General features: G+C 51.0%; 1 pseudogene across 1 annotated transcript in view; it reads left to right on the top strand.

Moving 5' to 3' along the window:
- LOC148473964 (uncharacterized) overlaps nt 1-17,697 on the top strand; it is an 83,356-nt pseudogene that overhangs the window by 46,824 nt on the left and 18,835 nt on the right. Inside the window, exons 8-10 of the transcript XR_015872944.1 lie at nt 6,612-6,762; nt 12,278-12,352; nt 17,574-17,651. The product of XR_015872944.1 is annotated as an uncharacterized LOC148473964 (transcript). The remainder of the gene's footprint in view (nt 1-6,611; nt 6,763-12,277; nt 12,353-17,573; nt 17,652-17,697) is intronic.

The raw sequence follows: 17,697 nt of genomic DNA, 5'->3' as shown, positions 1-17,697 counted from the left end.
CCATTATCTGCCTGGCTTCTCCCCCACCCACAGCCATTATCTGCCTGGCTTCTCCCTCACCCACAGCCATTATCCGCCTGGCTTCTCCCCCACCCACAGCCATTATCTGCATGGATTCTCCCCCACCCACAGCCATTATCTGCCCGGCTTCTCCCGCCCCACAGCCATTATCTGCCTGGCTTCTCCCCCACCCACAGCCATTATCTGCCTGGCTTATCCCGCCCCACAGCCATTATTTGCCTGGCTTCTCCCCCACCCACAGCCATTATCTGCCTGGCTTCTCGCCCACCCACAGCCATTATCTGCATGGATACTCCCCCACCCACAGCCATTATCTGCCTGGCTTCTCCCCCCCCCCCACAGCCATTATCTGCCTGGCATCTCCCCCACCCACAGCCATTATCCACCTGGCTTCTCCCCCACCCACAGCCATTATCCGCCTGGCTTCTCCCCCACCCGCAGCCATTATTTGCCTGGCTTCTCCCCCACCCGCAGCCATTATCTGCCAGGCTCCTGCTCCTTCCCCCCCCCCCCCCACAGCCATTATCTGCCTGGCTTCTCCCCCACCCACAGACATTCTCTGCCTGGCTTCTCCCCCACCCACAGCCATTCTCTGCCTGGCTTCTCCCCCACCCACAGCCAATATCTGCCTGGCTTCTACCCCCCCCCCACAGCCATTATCTGCCTGGCTTCTCCCCCACCCTCAGCCATTCTCTGCCTGGCTTCTCCCCCACTCACAGCCATTATCTGCCTGGCTTCTCCCCCACTCACAGCCATTCTCTGCCTGGCTTCTCCCCCACACACAGCCATTATCTGCCTGGCTTTTGCCCCCCATCTCCCACAGCAATTATCTGCCTGGCTTCTCCCCCACCCACAACCATTATCTGCCTGGCTTCTCCCATCCACAGTCATTATCTGCCTGGCTTCGCCCCCAGCCATTATCTGCCTGGCTTCTCCCTCACCCACAGCCATTATCTGCCTGGCTTCTCCCCCACACACAGCCATTATCTGCCTGGCTTCTCCCCCACACACAGCCATTATCTGCCTGGCTTCTCCCCCACACACAGCCATTATTTGCCTGGCTTCTCCCCCGTCCACAGTCATTATCTGCCTGGCTTCTCCCCCACCCACAGCCATTATCTGCCTGGCTTTTGGCCCCTCTCCCACAGCCATTATCTGCCTGGCTTCTCCCCCACCCACAGCCATTATCTGCCTGGCTTCTCCCCCACCCACAGCCATTATCTGCCTGGCTTCTCCCCCACCCACAGCCATTATCTGCCTGGCTTCTCCCCCACACACAGCCATTATTTTCCTGACTTCTACCCCCCTCCCACAGCCATTATCTGCCTGACTTCTGCCCCTCTCCCACAGCCATTATCTGCCTGGCTTCTCCCCCACCCACAGCCATTATCTGCCTGGCTTCTCCCCCACCCACAGCCATTATCTGCCTGGCTTCTCCCCCACCCACAGCCATTATCTGCCTGGCTTCTCCCCCACCCACAGCCATTATCTGCCTGGCTTCTCCCCCACCCACAGCCATTATCTGCCTGGCTTCTTCCCCACCCACAGCCATTATCTGCCTGGCTTCTTCCCCACCCACAGCCATTATCTGCCTGGCTTCTCCCCCACCCACAGCCATTATCTGCCTGGCTTCTCCCCCACCCACAGCCATTATCTGCCTGGCTTCTCCCCCACCCACAGCCATTATCTGCCTGGCTTCTCCCCCACCCACAGCCATTATCTGCCTGGCTTTTTCCCCACCCACAGCCATTATCTGCCTGGATTCTCCCCACCCACAGCCATTATTTGCCTGGCTTCTCCCCCACCCACAGCCATTATCTGCCTGGCTTCTCCCCCACCCACACCTATTATTTGCCTGGCTTCTCCCCCATCCACAGCCATTATCCGCCTGGCTTCTCCCCCACCCACAGCCATTATCTGCATGGATTCTCCCCCACCCACAGCCATTATCTGCCTGGCTTCTCCCCCACCCACAGCCATTATCTGCCTGGCTTATCCCGCCCCACAGCCATTATTTGCCTGGCTTCTCCCCCACCCACAGCCATTATCTGCCTGGCTTCTCGCCCACCCACAGCCATTATCTGCATGGATACTCCCCCACCCACAGCCATTATCTGCCTGGCTTCTCCCCCACCCCCCCACAGCCATTATCTGCCTGGCATCTCCCCCACCCACAGCCATTATCCACCTGGCTTCTCCCCCACCCACAGCCATTATCCGCCTGGCTTCTCCCCCACCCGCAGCCATTATTTGCCTGGCTTCTCCCCCACCCGCAGCCATTATCTGCCGGGCTCCTGCTCCTTCCCCCCCCCCCACAGCCATTATCTGCCTGGCTTCTCCCCCACCCACAGACATTCTCTGCCTGGCTTCTCCCCCACCCACAGCCATTCTCTGTCTGGCTTCTCCCCCACCCACAGCCAATATCTGCCTGGCTTCTACCCCCCCCCACAGCCATTATCTGCCTGGCTTCTCCCCCACCCTCAGCCATTATCTGCCTGGCTTCTCCCCCACTCACAGCCATTATCTGCCTGGCTTCTCCCCCACTCACAGCCATTCTCTGCCTGGCTTCTCCCCCACACACAGCCATTATCTGCCTGGCTTTTGCCCCCCATCTCCCACAGCAATTATCTGCCTGGCTTCTCCCCCACCCACAACCATTATCTGCCTGGCTTCTCCCATCCACAGTCATTATCTGCCTGGCTTCGCCCCCAGCCATTATCTGCCTGGCTCCTCCCTCACCCACAGCCATTATCTGCCTGGCTTCTCCCCCACACACAGCCATTATCTGCCTGGCTTCTCCCCCACACACAGCCATTATCTGCCTGGCTTCTCCCCCACACACAGCCATTATTTGCCTGGCTTCTCCCCCGTCCACAGTCATTATCTGCCTGGCTTCTCCCCCACCCACAGCCATTATCTGCCTGGCTTTTGGCCCCTCTCCCACAGCCATTATCTGCCTGGCTTCTCCCCCACCCACAGCCATTATCTGCCTGCTTCTCCCCTACACACAGCCATTATCTACCTGGCTTCAACACCCCCCCCCCACAGCCATTATCTGCTTGGCTTCTCCCCCCCCTCCCACTGCAATTATTTGCCTGGCTTCTCCCCCACCCACAGCCATTATCTTCCAGGCTTCTCCCCTCCCACAGCCATTCTAACCTGAGCAAACAAAATCAAACTTTATTGACATTGTCAGTGCAAGAGATAGGTGTGGCCCCATGCACGCGGCCGGTAAAGGGTGGGGGGTAGAGGTGCTTTGGGCCCACAGTCACATGAATAGAATATGCTACATAGCAGTCTCTGCACAGGGCACACAGTGACATTGGTGAGATAGGTGTGGCACCATGTGTGAGGCCGGAAAGGTGTGAGGGGAGGGGCTTTGGGCCTGTGGTCACATGAATAGGATAGGCTACATCGCAGTCTATGCACAGGGCACACAGCGACATTGGTGTGAGTGGTGGGTGAATAGGAGAGGTTACATAGCAGTCTGTGCACAGAGCACACAGTGACATTGGTGTGAGAGGTGGGTGAATAGGAGAGGTTACATAGCAGTCTGTGCACAGAGCACACAGTGACATAGGTGTGAGTGGTGGGTGAATAGGAGAGGTTACATATCAGTCTGTGCACAGGGCACACAGTGACATTGGTGTGAGTGGTGGGTGAATAGGAGGTTACATAGCAGTCTGTGCACAGGGCACACAGCGACATTGGTGTGAGAGGTGGGTGAATAGGAGAGGTTACATAGCAGTATGTGCACAGGGCACACAGTGACATTGGTGTGAGAGGTGGGTGAATAGGAGAAGTTACATAGCAGTCTGTACACAGGGCACACAGTGACATTGGTGTGAGTGGTGGGTGAATAGGAGAGGTTACATAGCAGTATGTGCACAGGGCACACAGTGACATTGGTGTGAGTGGTGGGTGAATAGGAGAGGTCACATAGCAGTCTGTGCACAGGGCACACAGTGACATTGGTGTGAGTGGTGGGTGAATAGGATAGGCTACATAGCAGTCTGTGCACAGGGCACACAGTGACATTGGGGTGAGAGGTGGGTGAATAGGATAGGTTACATAGCAGTCTGTGCACAGGGCACACAGTGACATTGGTGTGAGAGGTGGGTGAATAGGAGAGGTTACATAGCAGTCTGTGCAGAGGGCACACAGTGACATTGGTGTGAGTGGTGGGTGAATAGGATAGGCTACATAGCAGTCTGTGCACAGGGCACACAGTGACATTGGGGTGAGAGGTGGGTGAATAGGATAGGTTACATAGCAGTCTGTGCACAGGGCACCCAGTGACATTGGGGTGAGAGGTGGGTGAATAGGATAGGTTACATAGCAGTCTGTGCACAGGGCACACAGTGACATTGGTGTGAGTGGTGGGTGAATAGGAGAGGTTACATAGCAGTCTGTGCACAGGGCACACAGTGACATTGGTGTGAGTGGTGGGTGAATAGGATAGGCTACATAGCAGTCTGTGCACAGGGCACACAGTGACATTGGGGTGAGAGGTGGGTGAATAGGATAGGTTACATAGCAGTCTGTGCACAGGGCACACAGTGACATTGGTGTGAGAGGTGGGTGAATAGGAGAGGTTACATAGCAGTCTGTGCAGAGGGCACACAGTGACATTGGTGTGAGTGGTGGGTGAATAGGATAGGCTACATAGCAGTCTGTGCACAGGGCACACAGTGACATTGGGGTGAGAGGTGGGTGAATAGGATAGGTTACATAGCAGTCTGTGCACAGGGCACCCAGTGACATTGGGGTGAGAGGTGGGTGAATAGGATAGGTTACATAGCAGTCTGTGCACAGGGCACACAGTGACATTGGTGTGAGTGGTGGGTGAATAGGGTAGGATAATATACATAGCAGTCTGTGCACAGGGCACACAGTGACATCGGTGTGAGTGGTGGGTGAATAGGATAGGTTACATAGCAGTCTATGCACAGGGCACACAGTGACATTGGTGTGAGTGGTGGGTGAATAGGATAGGTTACATAGCAGTCTGTGCACAGGGCACACAGTGACATTGGTGTGAGTGATGGGTGAATAGGATAAAGCTACATAGCAGTCTGTGCACAGGGCACACAGTGACATTGGTGTGAGTGGTGGGTGAATAGGAGAGGTTACATAGCAGTCTGTGCACAGGGCACACAGTGACATTGGTGTGAGTGGTGGGTGAATAGGAGAGGTTACATAGCAGTCTGTGCACAGGGCACACAGTGACATTGGTGTGAGTGGTGGGTGAATAGGATAGGCTACATAGCAGTCTGTGCACAGGGCACACAGTGACATTGGGGTGAGAGGTGGGTGAATAGGATAGGTTACATAGCAGTCTGTGCACAGGGCACACAGTGACATTGGTGTGAGAGGTAGGTGAATAGGAGAGGTTACATAGCAGTCTGTGCACAGGGCACACAGTGACATTGGTGTGAGTGGTGGGTGAATAGGAGAGGTTACATAGCAGTCTGTGCACAGGGCACACAGTGACATTGGTGTGATTGGTGGGTGAATAGGATAGGCTACATAGCAGTCTGTGCACAGGGCACACAGTGACATTGGTGTGAGTGGTGGGTGAATAGGGTAGGATAATATACATAGCAGTCTGTGCACAGGGCACACAGTGACATTGGTGTGAGTGGTGGGTGAATAGGAGAGGTTACATAGCAGTCTGTGCACAGGGCACACAGTGACATTGGTGTGAGTGGTGGGTGAATAGGAGAGGTTACATAGCAGTCTGTGCACAGGGCACACAATGACATTGGTGTGGGTGAAGGCGCTGCTGCCACCAGTCTGTATTTCGCTGCTGGTCACACGGGCCACTTCCACGACAGGGCCCCTATGCAAAGTAATAAAACTAGAGCACCTCAAATAAAAAACGTTGACAAAAGCGATTTCATCATGGGTCAAGATGCGTGCAACAACGAGTCATGAATATAACTGAATTTAAGAAGCAGAAATACAGGTTGTACCAGTTCAGTATGCTTCTATCCATAAATATTTCATTAAACAGCCACAGGCTAAGTTTCCATTTCTTAACAACATCCCACACCAGACAATAATTATTTACAGCAACTGCGTGCTTGGTGAGCCCTCCATTCTTGCACAACTGAATTAACAAGACGACTTTTCGTACAGATGAAGGGACTGTGTGAACGGGCTGGTGAAGGCGGAGCTTTGAAGCAGTTAGGACTATCATGGGATCTCCCCAGCACTCCGGCAGGACACTCTGACACTGGCAAGGCCCCTTGAGGCTTGGGGCCCTAGGCAGCTGCCTGTGCCAGCTACGCTTTAGGCTGCATTCCTACTTTTACAAAGATGGATAAAAAAGAAAATGCATTTTACTTTACAGAACATTGTCATATGTGCATTAACTTTAAAGCAGAAATAATTACCTGTTATAACAAAAGCACTTACAGTAGTTACCAAAAGGTATATTAATAAAAAATGTATCAAATAAAAATTCATGCATGTGTGAAAGTGAATCGGTAATTAGTAATCAGCTAATGTGTCTCCCTCTGGAACCACACCTAAAATACCATCCTCAGGAAAGATCCGCTTATGTAAGAATCAGGTTTCTCTCACAGCAGATCAGTCCCAGGGAAATCAGTCACACACAAGATGTCAGCCGTGGGCAAGCCCAGCGCAGGTCCCCAACTCACCAGAGACTCCTTTGTTCTCCTTAACGATGGAAACAAAATGCCGGTGATAGGATTAGGCACATATATCCCATACACCGTAAGTAATTTACTGTATTTATTTTATATGACCTTTTATGCTCTCACTTTGTGTTTATGCTGCCTGGAATTAATGCAAAGTTTCACATATCAAACAGAAGTCTAAAGGCCCCATTTATCGCATTAATGCGGTTGTCATATTATCTTAACTTACTTTGCGAAGTGAAAATTAATATTTACTTTTGAATTTCGCAATATTCTCCTGCTGTGACATGGGCTCAGATAAGAGCCCCTATCGGCTGAGAGCTGGAAGCAGAGTGACAGCCTCCGGCAGGGATCAGGGAACTTTTTTACCATTTACCCCAAAAATATTTAGATACGCCAACGTTACCCCCTTGATTTGAAAGGAAGGAAATCGTATAGTAGTGCCCCCCATAGTTATGCCCCTGTAGTAGTGCCCCCATAGTTATGCCCCTGTAGTAGTGCCCCCATATAATGCCCCTGTAGTGCCACTTGTACAAAAAAAACACTTACCTTAATCCCCGCTCCTGCATCCGCCGCCGTCCTGTCCACCTGGTTGCTTTTCGGAACTATGGGAGAGACGTCATGATGTCTCTCCCATAGTGTGCATAGAGAGAGGCAGAAGCTGGAGTTCAGAAGAGTACTCCAGCCTCCGTCTAACGCGGCGCTGCAGGGAAGGAGCCGGGCGCCCGCTGGTAATAACATCTCAGCGGGCGTCCGGCTTAGAGCCTCCCTGCGGCACAGCTGGGCATGCATATGAAATTATGAATCATTCCATATTATAGAATGATTCATATGCATGCCCGGCTGTCCGTCCATTACCCCCAGGAATTTCATTTTTACCCCCATGTGGGGTAATTTACCCCTGTTCCCTGACCACTGGCCTACGGTATCACATTGCTTCCGGTTTCAAATTCGGAGCAGCATTCAGGCTGCCCATGCATCAGTGGGGGTTAGTAAAAATTGAGTAGCCCACTATCTAAAGGTGGCGTTAGCTACTGGGGCCAAGCTCTCACAAATAGCAGCCCCTATAGAAAGCTAATGGGGCTGTTCGTGCAATCTAAAAATATATATATATATATATAAAGCCGAAGGTGATTAGTTTGTATAGCTTAACAAAATTCTGGGAAGCTTACTGATATTTATAAATAACTAGCTGGGATACCCGGCGTTGCCTGGGTTGAAGACTGGACCATGAAGTACACCTGCAGCCTTTGTTTGTTTATACACAGTAAAAAACACAAAAGTGGGGCTAATAAGTCTACACAATGTGAACAAAAAACAAAAAAAAATGCAAGCCTTATAGAAACCTTATAAAAACTAGAAAGAGCCGTATAGGTGTTTAGCATTAAACAGGATGTCTCCTCATTTATTATTGGCATATAATATTAAAAATGTATATATCATAAATCACAATTTAAAAAGGAATGCTACTTTTAGACACTTTGCGGTATTCTAAATCTTAAAACTCCATACACATGCCTCAATCTTAAAGAATAATAATAAAGTTGCTATTTGAGTAGAATCAATATTAGCTACAATTGTAGCTAGCAATAAGATAACAAGAGATCACACAGAGGGTTTAGTGTGAATTTAGCCTCATTAGGGGCTCTATTTATTAACATTATTTTTACTAAAATAAAGTGAAGAAGGGTGTTTTCACACCCTTTTCACATTATTTTAGTATCACCTAAACTTACTAAAGGGCAATTGGAGTAGAATTCGTAAAATTCTACTGCAACCCCTAAGTAACCCCTAAGTATCACTTATTTTTTAGTAAGCAGATCGCATTTCCCATAATTGTAATGGGAAATGTGATCTGGCCAAAGTTACTTAGAATAAATTGTGAAAAAATACCGGGGAAAGCCCTGTAAAAATAATGCCACCTGGAGGTGGTGTTATCCAGGGTCTCCCCCGGTTACCGGACTCCTGCTCTGCCCGGACTCCTGCTCTAACGGGCACAGCCCGGAGCCCGCCCCAGTGATCGGCTGTGTGATCTAAACAGACCACATGCTGATACACTGTAAATAAAAAATACAAAAATTTGTAAAAAAAAAAAACTTACCTGAGTCCAGGGACTGGATCGGGGCTCAGGTGATGTTCTCCCTCCGGTCAGCTGGTCTCCCATCTTGCACTGGTGCCCGGTCGTCACCTGACCGGGTACCATTGCATGATGGGATGTCAGCTGACCGGAGCCACGAAGGACATCACAGGGGCACCGATCACCGGAGGTAAGTGTAATTAAGGGAGGGGGTTGCAAGGGGGTGAGGGAGGTTCATGGGGGGTTGCAATCATGGGGGCGGGGCTTCGCACTGGCCGGTCGGCGCATGTATCGGCACTTGTCACTGTATTTTTTCCGAAAATACCGTGATAAGTGTGCGGAGGGATTCGCAGGGACAGAGCTTTATCGCAAGCTCTGTCCCTGCAAGGTATTTGTAGTAAATCCCTGTGATACTGCCTGAATTCGCAATGCGAATTCAGTCGGGAATATCACACTACAATCTGCATTCAAAATGCGGATTGTACTGTAGTAAATAGAGCCCTAGGTTTGATGATTATATCCGGGTGGATGAGGTGGATAGACCTTGGGGTCAATTTACTAAGAATCGAGATTGGTCGAGTTTAGTTTTTTTTTATCTCAATTTGCATCGCCGAATCTTGGGTGATTCTCCCATTTTTCATCTCTCAAATTTACTAAGAAGTGAGTTTAGCTGAAAGTGAGATGGCCGATGGTGAAGCAGATCGAGATATCTCCCCCGAGTTACAAGTGAAGATGAGATTACTCACCCTAGATTGCAGTGTTTTCTCTCTGCAAATCTCTCCCGAGCTAGCAGCCTGCACATATCAGTGAGATATGTGCAGGCTGCTTGTGTGTTAGACCTGTAAAAGAAGGTTTATTTAAAAAAAAAATGATGTAAGGTCCCCCTCAAAAGCATAACCAGACCTGGACTTGTCAGCCAGTCCTGGTTCCAAAAATTACAGGGAACAAAATGAGTAGGGTTCCACCGTAATTTTGGAACCACCACCAGGCTGCAGGGCCAGTGCTGGTTTTAAATATAGCGGGAAAAACATGCGTAGGGGTCCCCCTATATTTAAAACCAGCACCGGACCCAAACCGACTGGGTTGTAATGCCACAGTCAGGAGGCCCTATTACCGGTCTCCAGGGACAAAGCATTCTCACCCCAAGCCGGTCAAATGCAAAGGGAAGGCATGCTGGCACATGTAGTTTTGATTTTACACTTTATTACACCTGTACCCACAGCCCAGGGGCTTGGGGAAGAGCCCCGGGTTTCAAACCAAGCCTGGGGTTTCGGGAGAGGGGGGACCCCTTTTTTGGGGGGTCCCCACCTCCCCTGAGATCCCTGGCTTGGCCTGACCGGCTTGGGGTGAGAATTAACCCGTTTTTTTAACTAATTAAAGGCAGAAACATGTGCAAATCACAATGATTTGTGTATGTTTCTGCCAAACTCGCAGCTCAGGGGGTGGAGAGTTTGAAAAGTGAGTTTGGCAGAGAGTTTGCTGTCATCTCACCTGAGCTTGTCATCCCGATTCTTGGTAAATTTGAGAGATGTATATGTTAGGTGAAAAGTACTTCTGAGTTGGCCGATGGTGAGTTTATTTGAGTTAGCTATCTCCCCCAAGTTTTACGAACGAGAAGAGAGAAATCTCTCTCATCCGACTTTACCTTTAGTAAATTTGCGAGATGAAAATCAACCCTAAAAATCACCCGAGATGTCATCTCGACCAATCTCGATTCTTAGTAAATGTACCCCTTAGTCCACTGAAGATATTGTATTGGCTGACTTCTAAATAAATGTTTTTTGTTTTTTGATAGGATGTAATCTTTTTTTTATAGTCTATAGTTGTATTGTGGTAAACTGAACAATGCTGTGGGATGTGGTCAGCAGTGTGAGATTTGTTTACTCACACTCTGCAGAGAAATATAATATAGCGGTGTCCCTGCCAGCGCTGATGTTGGCATTATCAGTAAAGTAGAGCAGTGTCCTACTCTGGAAAAGAAAGTAACTGGGTGGTGTCTGTGTTCCAACTCACCCGCAAACCGACATCAGTCTGACAGCATGGAAGATGTCAATGGAGGTGCACTGTCATCAAACCCAATTAGGGAAAAGGCGCTGTCTAGCAATGTGCGTGTTCCGGTTCACCGGCAGTCACTGGTCACATCTGGTCACACTCTGGCTTACGCGTTTCTCTGTCTTTGATAGCTTCCTCAGAGCTCTGAGGAAGCTATGCAAGACAAAGAAGCGTGTTAGTCATGGTAACCTGCACTCCTGCTACATCATCTGCTAAACTCCTGCTGCTACCAGTACCAGAGACTGAGGGTCTCATTCAGACCCGGTCGCAAGCACCGATGTGCTCGCAACCGGGTCGATAGTTAGCCCCGCGCATGCGCAGCGGCCGCACTGCGCGTGCGCAAGCCCCGGAGTTTGTTAACATGCATTCAAACAGTGGCGTGACTACTGGGAGTGCCAGGGGTGCGGGCTGCTATGGTGCCTGAGCTGCTTCTGGCCCGCCGCTCCCCCTGCACCCAGTCACGCACACAAGGTGGACCGGGGAGAAGAGAGGATGCTGGAGAGAGATGGGGAGGTGAGTTGCTGGGTGAGGGGGCATAATGTGTAAGGGGCATTACTATTGTGTGGAATAATGCGTTATATGGGGCACATTCAGTATTGATCACAATAGTAATCACAGCTGCAAATTCACACGGAAAGCGGCAGCGAAAATATGCTAATGCTCCCCAAAGCTCAGCCAGCATAAAGACGCCCGCTGCTGCTTTCTCATATCCGTGCAATGTCGCTCTTCTGCGTAAACATCGGTACCACTGCCGCACATGGCACAGGTACGCAGCATTCAGCCGCAGACACTGCAAGTCTCCAATCATGCAATGGACTCTCAAGCTGTGTAGGCAAACGCTGTGGCTTATTCACACATGCCCAAGCAACAGCGTTCAAACGGACAGGCACGCCTGCGTTTTTCCGACCGCTCCCCCATCACCATGCCCCAAACACTCACAGCCTGTCACTCACTCTGCGATGGATTCCTCTGTGCGTACATATTCATAGTGATTGCCGCACATGCGCCCTGCGGTTTATATGCATGTGCAATGCCTAACAATCGCTCGATCTGCGTACATTGCTGCATTTGCAATCGCTGCTGGATCAGGCCCTAAAGTCTGGATTTAATAGGGACTTTGCATAAGTCATAAAGTTTGATACATGCTCAGACTATGAGGTTAAAAACAAAACTTTTGTAGCTTTCACACAGGTTTTTGGCAGACTGCCAAATTCCACTTGAGCCAGCCCCAAAACCTGCGCCCCCATTTTTAGGGATTGTGTGACAGTGTGTGGCCCTGACGAAGTTCAAACCTAGGCAGAAACCTATTCCTGGTCAAACTACACCGCCATGCCAAATTTGGTGGAGCTAGGCCTGAAACTTTGGCTGTGCATAAAGGACAAACAGACAGACAGACAGACAGACACACTTTCTCACTTATTATATAGATAATTACCATAAACCTTCTTATATTTCTTTTCAGATTGCTGATGAATTGCCTGGACAAGAATCCCCCCTGGCAGCCTCTGGTAATAAGACCTCATGCGGAATGGACCAGGTCTGTTGCAAAGAATCTATTTTTAGACATTTAGAAACACTGGTACACAGGTAACTGCACAAAGTTAGTAACAACCAGTTTCTTAGGGGTATATTTACTAAAGTGTCAGTATATAGAAGTGGAGATGTTGCCTATAGCAACCAATCAGATTTTACTTAACATTTATCTAGCAGCCTCTAGAAGATAATAGCTAGAAGCTGATTGGCTGCTATGGGCAACATCTCCACTGCTGAAAAAAAAACTCACACTTTAGTAAATATGGGCTCTGTTTACTAAGCCCTGGAGGGAGATAAAGCACCAACCAACCAGCTCCAAACTGCATGCTTGCTGACATTCTGGCTGCCCCTTCCAGGAGGGAGCAGCCAGGTTGGCATAGCAGGAGGCGTGGCCGGCATAGGGGGGTGCAGTCGGACATATTACCCACCATTAGCAGGCGGAGCGAGGAGCATGGTCATTTTGGCCACGCCCCCGCTACACAATGCCGAGATTATCGAGATTATCACAGATATCTCCTGCTTACCTTCCTCTCCCGGAATGGCCCGCTGTCCCCATGCACTTGTATCACAGATATCTCCTGCTTACCTTCCTCTCCCGGAATGGCCCGCTGTCCCCATGCACTTGTATCACAGATATCTCCTGCTTACCTTCCTCTCCCGGAATGGCCCGCTGTCCCCATACACTAGTATCACAGATATCTCCTGCTTACCTTCCTCTCCAGGAATGGCCCGCTGTCCCCATACACTAGTATCACAGATATCTCCTGCTTACCTTCCTCTGGCGGAATGACCCGCTGTCCGCATACACTAGTATCACAGATATCTCGTACTTACCTTCTGTTTGCGGAATGGCCCGTTGTCCCTATACACTAGTATCACAGATATCTCCTACTTACCTTCCGTTTGCGGAATGGCCCTCTGTCCCCATACACTAGTATCACAGATATCTCCTGCTTACCTTCCTCTCCCGGAATGGCCCGCTGTCCCCATACACAAGTATCACAGATATCTCCTGCTTACCTTCCTCTCCCGGAATGGCCCGCTGTCCCCATACACAAGTATCACAGATATCTCCTGCTTACCTTCCTCTCCCGGAATGGCCCGCTGTCCCCATACACAAGTATCACAGATATCTCCTGCTTACCTTCCTCTCCCGGAATGGCCCGCTGTCCCCATACACTAGTATCACAGATATCTCCTGCTTACCTTCTGTTTGCGGAATGACCCGCTGTCCCCATACACTAGTATCACAGATATCTCCTACTTACCTTCCGTTTGTGGAATGGCCCGCTGTCCCCATACACTAGTATCACAGATATCTCCTACTTACCTTCTGTTTTCGGAATGGGCCGCTGTCCCCATACACTAGTATCACAGATATCCCCTACTTACCTTTCTCTCCCGGAATGGCCCTCTGTCCCCATACACTAGTATCACAGATATCTCCTACTTACCTTCTATTTTCGGAATGGCATGCTGTCCCCATACACTAGTATGGGGACAGAATTAATCAAGCTCTGAAAATATTATATTTTCTGAGCTTCACTGCGGGGGCATTCGCCATCTTCAGATGAAGAATACACCTGCTTGAAGTTCGCAACCCGTTCTTCCCTATGGGAAGAAGGGCTGGGTTGCGAGAAGAGATCCTTTCGGATCCCTCCGCCCCTGTCCGGCTCCTTCCGCCGGACGTCGGGGCTCTTGTGTGCATGCGTGACCTGTAGGTCGCACATGCGCACCACCATCACTGCTCCGACAGGAGCAGTGAAAAGATTCACTGCTCCGAAGAGGAGCAGTGAAGCCACTCGCGGGAGCAGCTGATTTCACATCAGCTGCCACCGCGCCGGAGCAATGCTGAATTGCTCCGGTGGTCGCTGCGAGTTGGAATGTTAATTATCGGGGTCCGTTCAGACCCCGATAATTAACATCATGAATAGGCCCCATAGTAACTGAACAGCATCCCCTCATCCTTCTAACCAGTGGTGGATTTTACCTGCTGACTGCAACCCCCCCTTCCCCCACCCAGTAAAATCTGTCACCACAGTGAGCCAGTTGCAGTCCTTGATGGCATTGGCTAGCCGCTACACTGTGACTGGCAGTGACTTCCCATTGGAAGCACCACCTGCCCGTCACACACTGGACAAGCAGCCCCAGGGGGTGGTGTTTTATTCCCCAGGGACTGCCAGTCCGGGCTGCGATTAGAAGAGAGCGGCTTCCAGTGGAAGCCGTCGCTCTGCCCTTCGGCCAGCCCTATGCGGCTTCTAGTGGCTCCAGCCAATGCGGTCCTCAGAAACCGGTGTTATGCGCATGCGTCGTGTTCATGAGCTGGTCCCGGCGTCTTCCAGATGCATTGCGCAGGTGCCAGGACCTGGCCGTCCGGACCAGCAGCGTCAGCCCCCTCATGCAAGAGGACAGTAGCGTCACAAGGGGGGTGCGGGCAGCACCCGGGTGTCACCTACCGAGGGTGACAGGAGCCAGGTGCTTGCACTGTATAATAAGTGCAGCATTCGGCTCCTGGCAACTGTGAGGAAGCGGCCGGCACAGCACACAGGGCAGTCCGCACCTCCGGCACCCCCCTGCCCCACCCCCAGTAATAATGGGAACACGGGGGTTCGGCCGCGAGGCCACGCCGGCACTCGGCTTAGCCACCCACACAGCATTCGTCTCCCCGCAGCACGTGGCTTTGCCGGACACACAGCATTCCTCCCCGCACCGGGTGACACTGCGGGTTGGACGCCACTGGAAGAGGGTAGGAGCCGCTTCTGATTTTAACCTCTACAAATACAGACCAGCAACAGTATTCTCATAATAAATCTATAAGCTAAAGGAAAATTCAAGACATAATCATAATGTTCTTGATATATATATATGAATGACTGTTGTCTAGTTACTGGCTCATGAAAGTACAACTAGTGACATGGAAATTGTTCGTTAATAAAGAATGGCGCTATCGCCTATAGTAGATCCACGGTACAGTTGAGCGCAGCTGCAGCTGAATTTCGCACAAATAGAGTTGTGTTGCAGAAATAGATGGATCAATCCATTCGCACTAGCAAACGCTATCCGTGTGCTTAAGTCTGATTTTGCTCATGCGCAGTAAGATGATATCCGCACAATCCGTCCGTAGTGCGATTTGCGGCCAAATCAAAATCAGATCCACAGTGCGGCTGAATGTTACACAGAATAGAGAACCAGACTAGAACAACGATCTATTCTGATGCAATGTAACGCGTCAGGAGGGTGCGAGCAGAAATCCTCTAGTCGGACTTAACAGATGTCAAAAGAATAGATCCGAGAACTCCTTCCCTTCGTTATTCACTTTGCGCTGAATTGAATCGTCCCCAAAAGGATAATTGCAACTGAAAAGTTTAAAGAGCCTGAGATATGCTAGTAAGAGCCACTGAGCGCACTAAGGCCCTGATTCAGAGCCGGACGCACTGACCAGAGCGCTCGCTCTGAATCAGGGCCCACCTCCACAGCATATACGAGCGTGCAGGGTGATGGTCGCGATGGTCTTGACCATCGCGACCATCGCCACTGCGAGCAGAAGCCTGCGGTTGAGTTTCTCAACCGCAAGGCCAGGAGTGATTTTGGCTCTATCAGAGCCAAAATCACTCCCACTGACATCACTAGTGATGTCAGTGGGGCCGGCTTCTGACGGTAGGCGTTCCCTTGGGAACGCCTCCGTCTGGGAGGCACGCCCCCGGCACGCCCACCAAAGGGGGCGTGCTGTCAATCAACATCGACAGCACGCCCCCTTTGATTAGACACTCCGAGCGAAGGAAAGTCCTTCGCTCGGCGCGTCTCGCACATGCGCACGACGGAGCTCCCTCCGTCGTGCGCATGCGCAGTGCAGAACATCGACCCACTTGCGAGCGGACAACCGCTCGCGTGTGGGTCTGAATCAGGCCCTAAGACACTCATTCAGAGTCGATCGCAAGAAGCGATCGCTCACTCTGAATGAGGGCAGGCTCTTCTTGTTTTGAAGTGCTGCCTCCAGGTCGCAAGCTAAGCTGTGGGTTACCACCCACAGCTTAGCTTGCGATCAGGGTGATGGTCGCGATGGTCATCACCATCGCGACCATCGGGGCTTACGACCAGACCCTAAGGTTGGGTCTGGGCTCTCGTAAGCCCCAGGGAACTTCCTGCTCTTTTGAAAAATGCAAGCGTTCCGACTGGAATGCCTCCGTTTGGCCGGGCACGCCCCTGGCCCGCCCAGCAAATGGGGCGAGCTGTCACTCAACATCGACAGCTCGCCCCGTCTGCTACGAGACCCCTAGCGACGGAGCGCCCGTCTCTAGCCGGGTCTCGCGCATGTGGGGACCATCGACCCGGTTGCGAGCGCATCGGCGCTTGCAACCGGGTCTGAATGAGACCCTAATTGTATACTGGTGGCGGCAGCAATTAAAAGACACTTTTATATTGAACACTTGGGTGTATTTATTGTGCCATGTTACAATATTTTTGCCTTTCTTTCTTGTTTATATGATTATGAATAAGTAAGCATCACGCTGAGAAGATATTTGGGAAAGCACAGTGCCCATCAAAAAAATAACGAACTGTTTATTTTAGTTAAACAGTGTCGTAACTACAGAGGGTGCAAGGGGTGTGTTTATTATGGGGCCCGGCGGCTTAGGGGCCCCCGCGGCCCAGCAAGCAAGCCGATGTCATTTTTAATTAGGCCCCGGACACGAGCCAGTAGGAACTCGCGGACCAGCAGCCAATCAGCAGCGGCTGCTGGTCCACGAATTCTGATTGGCTTGCGACCGGCACTTGATTAAAAATGCAATTTGCTCTCCTTTAATATGTCTCTCATTAGAAGCTGGGGGGAGGTGTGGCTATGATGACATCCCCGGACCATGGCCACGCCTCCTCCCAACTTCAGTGAGGAGAGATGGAGCGGCGTGCCGGGCTCAGGAGGAGGTAAGTAGCAGGGAGGTGCGGTCAGGGTAGGCAGTGGAGGCGGTGCCTCCCCTGTCAAACTCACTTTCCTATAACACTCCCTGTCATGCTCCCCAGCCATTGACCTCACAGCACGTGACTGGTAAGTAGTTCCGGGCTGGAGGGTGGTAGTTGGGGGGGGGGGAGGGGCGATGGGGGGCATAGGTAGACCTATGGGGGCCCTGAGGAAATTTTGCTATGTGGCCCCCATACCTCTAGTTACACCCCTGTAGTTAAATATCAATAATTATCAATAAAATATCAATGCTCCTGTCTCGCTTGTTTAGCCAAGAGGAGGACCCCTTCCCACCGATGAGAATGGATCACTCCTATTTGATAGCGTTGACCTTCGCCAGACCTGGGAGGTGAGTAGATAACTCGCTGTGTTACAACTTGCTGATACATTAGCTG

Source organism: Taudactylus pleione, unplaced genomic scaffold (assembly GCF_031769625.1).
Source record: "Taudactylus pleione unplaced genomic scaffold, aTauple2 ptg000903l, whole genome shotgun sequence".
In the NCBI taxonomy this organism is placed as follows: Eukaryota; Metazoa; Chordata; class Amphibia; order Anura; family Myobatrachidae; genus Taudactylus; species Taudactylus pleione.
The sequence above is the reverse complement of the archived record's forward strand: the minus strand, read 5'-3'. Positions and strand labels throughout refer to the sequence as shown.